The sequence below is a fragment of the Mastacembelus armatus genome, chromosome 18 (assembly GCF_900324485.2).
Source record: "Mastacembelus armatus chromosome 18, fMasArm1.2, whole genome shotgun sequence".
NCBI lineage: Eukaryota > Metazoa > Chordata > Actinopteri > Synbranchiformes > Mastacembelidae > Mastacembelus > Mastacembelus armatus.
Window position 1 is genome coordinate 12993543 of NC_046650.1, and position 6000 is coordinate 12999542.

Consider the following 6000-nt stretch of genomic DNA (forward strand, 5'->3'; position numbering starts at 1 on the left):
TTGTGGGCGCAGGGGCAGCTGTTGTGGCGGCAGGGGCTGCTGTTGTGGCGGCAGGGGCTGCTGTTGTGGCGGCTGGGGCAGCTGTTGTGGCGGCAGGGGCAGCTGTTGTGGCGGCTGGGGCAGCTGTTGTGGCGGCTGGGGCTGCTGTTGTGGCGGCAGGGGCAGCTGTTGTGGCGGCTTGGGCTGCTGTTGTGGCGGCAGGGGCAGCTGTTGTGGCGGCTGGGGCAGCTGTTGTGGCGGCAGGGGCAGCTGTTGTGGCGGCTGGGGCAGCTGTTGTGGCGGCTGGGGCTGCGGTTGTGGCGGCAGGGGCTGCGGTTGTGGCGGCTGGGGCAGCTGTTGTGGCGGCAGGGGCAGCTGTTGTGGCGGCAGGGGCAGCTGTTGTGGCGGCAGGGGCTGCTGTTGTGGCGGCAGGGGCAGCTGTTGTGGCGGCAGGGGCAGCTGTTGTGGCGGCAGGGGCAGCTGTTGTGGCGGCAGGGGCAGCTGTTGTGGCGGCTGGGGCAGCTGTTGTGGCGGCTGGGGCTGCTGTTGTGGCGGCAGGGGCAGCTGTTGTGGCGGCTGGGGCTGCTGTTGTGGCGGCAGGGGCAGCTGTTGTGGCGGCTGGGGCAGCTGTTGTGGCGGCTGGGGCAGCTGTTGTGGCGGCAGGGGCAGCTGTTGTGGCGGCTGCGGCTGCTGTTGTGGCGGCAGGGGCAGCTGTTGTGGCGGCAGGGGCAGCTGTTGTGGCGGCAGGGGCAGCTGTTGTGGCGGCAGGGGCAGCGGTTGTGGCTTCAGGGGCTGCGGTTGTGGCGGCTGGGGCAGCTGTTGTGGCGGGAGGGGCTGCTGTTGTGGCGGCAGGGGCAGCTGTTGTGGCGGCTGGGGCTGCGGTTGTGGCGGCTGGGGCAGCTGTTGTGGCTTCAGGGGCTGCGGTTGTGGCCGCTGGGGCAGCGGTTGTGGCGGGAGGGGCTGCTGTTGTGGCGGCAGGGGCTGCGGTTGTGGCACCTGGGTCAGCTGTTGTGGCGGCAGGGGCAGCTGTTGTGGCGGCAGGGGCAGCTGTTGTGGCTTCAGGGGCTGCGGTTGTGGCGGCTGGGGCAGCTGTTGTGGCGGCTTGGGCTGCGGTTGTGGCACCTGGGTCAGCTGTTGTGGCGGCAGGGGCAGCTGTTGTGGCGGCAGGGGCTGCTGTTGTGGCTGCAGGGGCAGCGGTTGTGGCGGCAGGGGCAGCTGTTGTGGCTTCAGGGGCTGCGGTTGTGGCCGCTGGGGCAGCGGTTGTGGCGGGAGGGGCTGCTGTTGTGGCGGCAGGGGCAGCGGTTGTGGCCGCTGGGGCTGCTGTTGTGGCGGCTGGTGCAGCTGTGGTGGCGGCTGGGGCAGGTGTTGTGGCGGCAGGGGCAGCTGTTGTGGCGGCAGGGGCAGCGGTTGTGGCTGCAGGGGCAGCGGTTGTGGCGGCAGGGGCAGCGGTTGTGGCGGCAGGGGCAGCGGTTGTGGCGGCAGGGGCAGCGGTTGTGGCGGCAGGGGCTGCTGTTGTGGCGGCAGGGGCTGCTGTTGTGGCGGCAGGGGCAGCGGTTGTGGCGGCAGGGGCAGCTGTTGTGGCGGCAGGGGCAGCTGTTGTGGCTTCAGGGGCTGCGGTTGTGGCCGCTGGGGCAGCTGTTGTGGCGGGAGGGGCTGCTGTTGTGGCTTCAGGGGCTGCGGTTGTGGCCGCTGGGGCAGCTGTTGTGGCGGGAGGGGCTGCTGTTGTGGCTTCAGGGGCTGCGGTTGTGGCCGCTGGGGCAGCTGTTGTGGCGGCAGGGGCTGCTGTTGTGGCTTCAGGGGCTGCGGTTGTGGCCGCTGGGGCAGCTGTTGTGGCGGGAGGGGCAGCTGTTGTGGCGGGAGGGGCTGCTGTTGTGGCGGCAGGGGCTGCTGTTGTGGCTGCAGGGGCAGCGGTTGTGGCGGCAGGGGCAGGTGTTGTGGCGGCAGGGGCAGCTGTTGTGGCTTCAGGGGCTGCGGTTGTGGCCGCTGGGGCAGCTGTTGTGGCGGCAGGGGCAGCTGTTGTGGCGGCAGGGGCTGCTGTTGTGGCTGCAGGGGCAGCGGTTGTGGCGGCAGGGGCAGCTGTTGTGGCTTCAGGGGCTGCGGTTGTGGCCGCTGGGGCAGCTGTTGTGGCGGGAGGGGCTGCTGTTGTGGCGGCAGGGGCAGCTGTTGTGGCGGCTGGGGCTGCTGTTGTGGCGGCTGGGGCTGCTGTTGTGGCGGCAGGGGCAGCTGTTGTGGCTTCAGGGGCTGCGGTTGTGGCGGCTGGGGCTGCTGTTGTGGCGGGAGGGGCTGCTGTTGTGGCGGCTGGTGCAGCTGTGGTGGCAGCTGGGGCAGCTGTTGTGGCGGCAGGGGCAGCTGTTGTGGCTTCAGGGGCTGCGGTTGTGGCGGCTGGGGCAGCTGTTGTGGCGGCTTGGGCTGCGGTTGTGGCACCTGGGTCAGCTGTTGTGGCGGCAGGGGCAGCTGTTGTGGCGGCAGGGGCTGCTGTTGTGGCGGCAGGGGCAGCTGTTGTGGCTTCAGGGGCTGCGGTTGTGGCGGCTGGGGCAGCTGTTGTGGCGGCTTGGGCTGCGGTTGTGGCACCTGGGTCAGCTGTTGTGGCGGCAGGGGCAGCTGTTGTGGCGGCAGGGGCAGCTGTTGTGGCGGCTTGGGCTGCGGTTGTGGCACCTGGGGCAGCTGTTGTGGCGGCAGGGGCTGCTGTTGTGGCTGCAGGGGCAGCGGTTGTGGCGGCAGGGGCAGCTGTTGTGGCTTCAGGGGCTGCGGTTGTGGCCGCTGGGGCAGCGGTTGTGGCGGGAGGGGCTGCTGTTGTGGCGGCAGGGGCAGCGGTTGTGGCCGCTGGGGCTGCTGTTGTGGCGGGAGGGGCTGCTGTTGTGGCGGCTGGGGCAGCTGTGGTGGCGGCTGGGGCAGCTGTTGTGGCGGCAGGGGCAGCTGTTGTGGCGGCAGGGGCAGCGGTTGTGGCTGCAGGGGCAGCGGTTGTGGCGGCAGGGGCAGCGGTTGTGGCGGCAGGGGCAGGTGTTGTGGCGGCAGGGGCAGCTGTTGTGGCTTCAGGGGCTGCGGTTGTGGCTTCAGGGGCTGCGGTTGTGGCGGGAGGGGCTGCTGTTGTGGCTTCAGGGGCTGCGGTTGTGGCCGCTGGGGCAGCTGTTGTGGCGGGAGGGGCTGCTGTTGTGGCTTCAGGGGCTGCGGTTGTGGCCGCTGGGGCAGCTGTTGTGGCGGCAGGGGCTGCTGTTGTGGCTTCAGGGGCTGCGGTTGTGGCCGCTGGGGCAGCTGTTGTGGCGGGAGGGGCAGCTGTTGTGGCGGGAGGGGCTGCTGTTGTGGCGGCAGGGGCTGCTGTTGTGGCTGCAGGGGCAGCGGTTGTGGCGGCAGGGGCAGGTGTTGTGGCGGCAGGGGCAGCTGTTGTGGCTTCAGGGGCTGCGGTTGTGGCCGCTGGGGCAGCTGTTGTGGCGGCAGGGGCAGCTGTTGTGGCGGCAGGGGCTGCTGTTGTGGCTTCAGGGGCTGCGGTTGTGGCCGCTGGGGCAGCGGTTGTGGCGGCAGGGGCAGCGGTTGTGGCGGCAGGGGCAGCGGTTGTGGCGGCAGGGGCAGCTGTTGTGGCTTCAGGGGCTGCGGTTGTGGCCGCTGGGGCAGCTGTTGTGGCGGGAGGGGCTGCTGTTGTGGCGGCAGGGGCAGCTGTTGTGGCGGCTGGGGCTGCTGTTGTGGCGGCTGGGGCTGCTGTTGTGGCGGCTGGGGCTGCTGTTGTGGCGGCTGGGGCTGCTGTTGTGGCGGCAGGGGCAGCTGTTGTGGCTTCAGGGGCTGCGGTTGTGGCGGCTGGGGCTGCTGTTGTGGCGGGAGGGGCTGCTGTTGTGGCGGCTGGTGCAGCTGTGGTGGCAGCTGGGGCAGCTGTTGTGGCGGCAGGGGCAGCTGTTGTGGCGGCAGGGGCAGCTGTTGTGGCGGCAGGGGCTGCTGTTGTGGCGGCAGGGGCAGCGGTTGTGGCTGCAGGGGCAGCGGTTGTGGCGGCAGGGGCAGCTGTTGTGGCGGCAGGGGCTGCTGTTGTGGCGGCTGGGGCTGCTGTTGTGGCGGCAGGGGCAGCTGTTGTGGCGGCAGGGGCAGCTGTTGTGGCGGCAGGGGCAGCTGTTGTGGCGGCAGGGGCAGCTGTTGTTGCGGCTGGGGCCGCTGTTGTTGCGGCTGGGGCTGCGGTTGTGGTGGCTTGTGCTGCTGCTGTGGTTGTTGTTACTGTAGGAACCAAAGAAAATAGAGTAAAAATGTTTTAGGTTTTGCATATTTTTAATAACTTATACTACCATGTACCAAAATGGCCTGTTTCTACTTGCCATCTATTCAATGTGTAAGAGCTATCACAGCCTCATGGTGTAATCTGCTAGTTCTTTTAACTTCACCTATGGACTATCTGCTTAGTGTTTTCTAGGTTAGCAATGAGCAAAGTGTCACTAGTCTTAGTGAGAATAAAATATTTCTTGTCTGGTGGCCCCAGTTTTATCATAAGATACCCCAGTGTTTATGTCCTGATCAGTTCATTTTTATCACAAGAAATACAGTTTCCAAAATGTAGGGGGCAACTGGATCCCATTTTCTTTTCAACAGTGAATGTGTCCTGTGTCACTTTACTTGGAAACTCAAACTTTTCATTCATCCTTAGAATTTCTTCATCTGCTCACTCTTTCCCAATTAGTATCACCCCATGGATATTTAATGGGTCTTTCTTCCTCCCTCTCACCTGCACACATTTGTATGTAGCATCACAGTATCAGACAGTATTGGGTCTGTGCCTTTTTGGTGTATAGCCAAAACTTATACAGTTTGATAATTGCTTGTTACCGTAATATTATCTGAAGCCAACTTCTGCCGCCAAAGTATTGCACTTACCTTTATTACATTACTGTTCTATTGGTGTTATTAATCTACTTGTAATATAATTGTGCCTAAATTGAAACACCAGTAAATTGAGTGGATTCATTTAAATACTACATACAATATGACAATGTCAAATAACAGTTGGCTTAAGATCACTCACCTGTTAGAAACAGCAACATCATTATCAATCTGACACCCATGTTGTCTTCCTTTGAATCTATAAAATCAAACAATAAAAAGCAGTATGTCAAAAACATTTATAAATTCATTACTTTCTCTATGTTCGTGAGTATATGTTGTATTGAGCCATTTAAGGAGGTCAAATAGCAGTGCTGATCACAACTGTCTTTTTGTTTTCTTGACAAGTAAATTAAGTAAATCCCATTCTTGTTTTGAGTGTCCTGGAGTCTGGGAGCAAATAAGGATTTGGTATCACAAGTTCAAAATGTGAGGAGCTGTAACTCAAGTCTACCTTTGACAGACAACCTGCTTTACCAGATGAGCCACAACCATTTATTATCTGGTCCTCAAATTAATATATATTTGATATTGCATGGGGGTGTAAAATTATTAAAACAATTTGAGAACCAATCATAGTTAATAGTTAGTGCAGATAGAGTAATGTGAAATGTAGAAATATTGTATGACTGTAAATATACCCTACATCTGCTGTGAAACTGGAAGCAGAAAAATGTTTTTTGAGCTTTAAATTTGGAGGAAAACGAAAGTAACCAGCAAGATTTCATAACATACAAAAAACCTCCATCATGTCCTGAATTTTGAGTTTCATCTTATTTTAGTCATTTGACAGTAATTATGTAATGACAGGATTTCTGTTGAAATAGAAATAAATGTACATTTTACAAATTTAGCATATAGTTTAATGATGAAAATGTGTTATAATAAATATCTATACAAACAGTGTATAAAAATACAATATTGTATATAAGGACTTATGGATGTACTTACCGTAAATAAGAAGATATGCGATAAGTTCAGAATTCACCTTGTTAAATGTTTCAATCTGACATCTGCTCAAACGTTCACCTTCTGTCACAGTCTGCACCTGTAAAGGTCTTTATATACCGAATTAAAACAAGGCTAATGACGTGACTAAGAAGTGATCAAAACCAATCTGCAGTATAATTTACCAGAGTCTTGGCACAGCAGCATGGTCTACACCCTTTA

General features: G+C 59.6%; 1 long non-coding RNA gene across 1 annotated transcript; it reads right to left on the minus strand.

The window, feature by feature from the left end:
• Window positions 1-3979: 3979 nt before the first annotated feature.
• LOC113138507 (uncharacterized) lies at window positions 3980-6000 on the minus strand. Its single transcript, XR_003296468.1, has 3 exons — window positions 5782-6000; window positions 4973-5029; window positions 3980-4173 (listed from the first exon to the last, which is right to left on the minus strand). It is a non-coding gene; the product is annotated as an uncharacterized LOC113138507 (long non-coding RNA).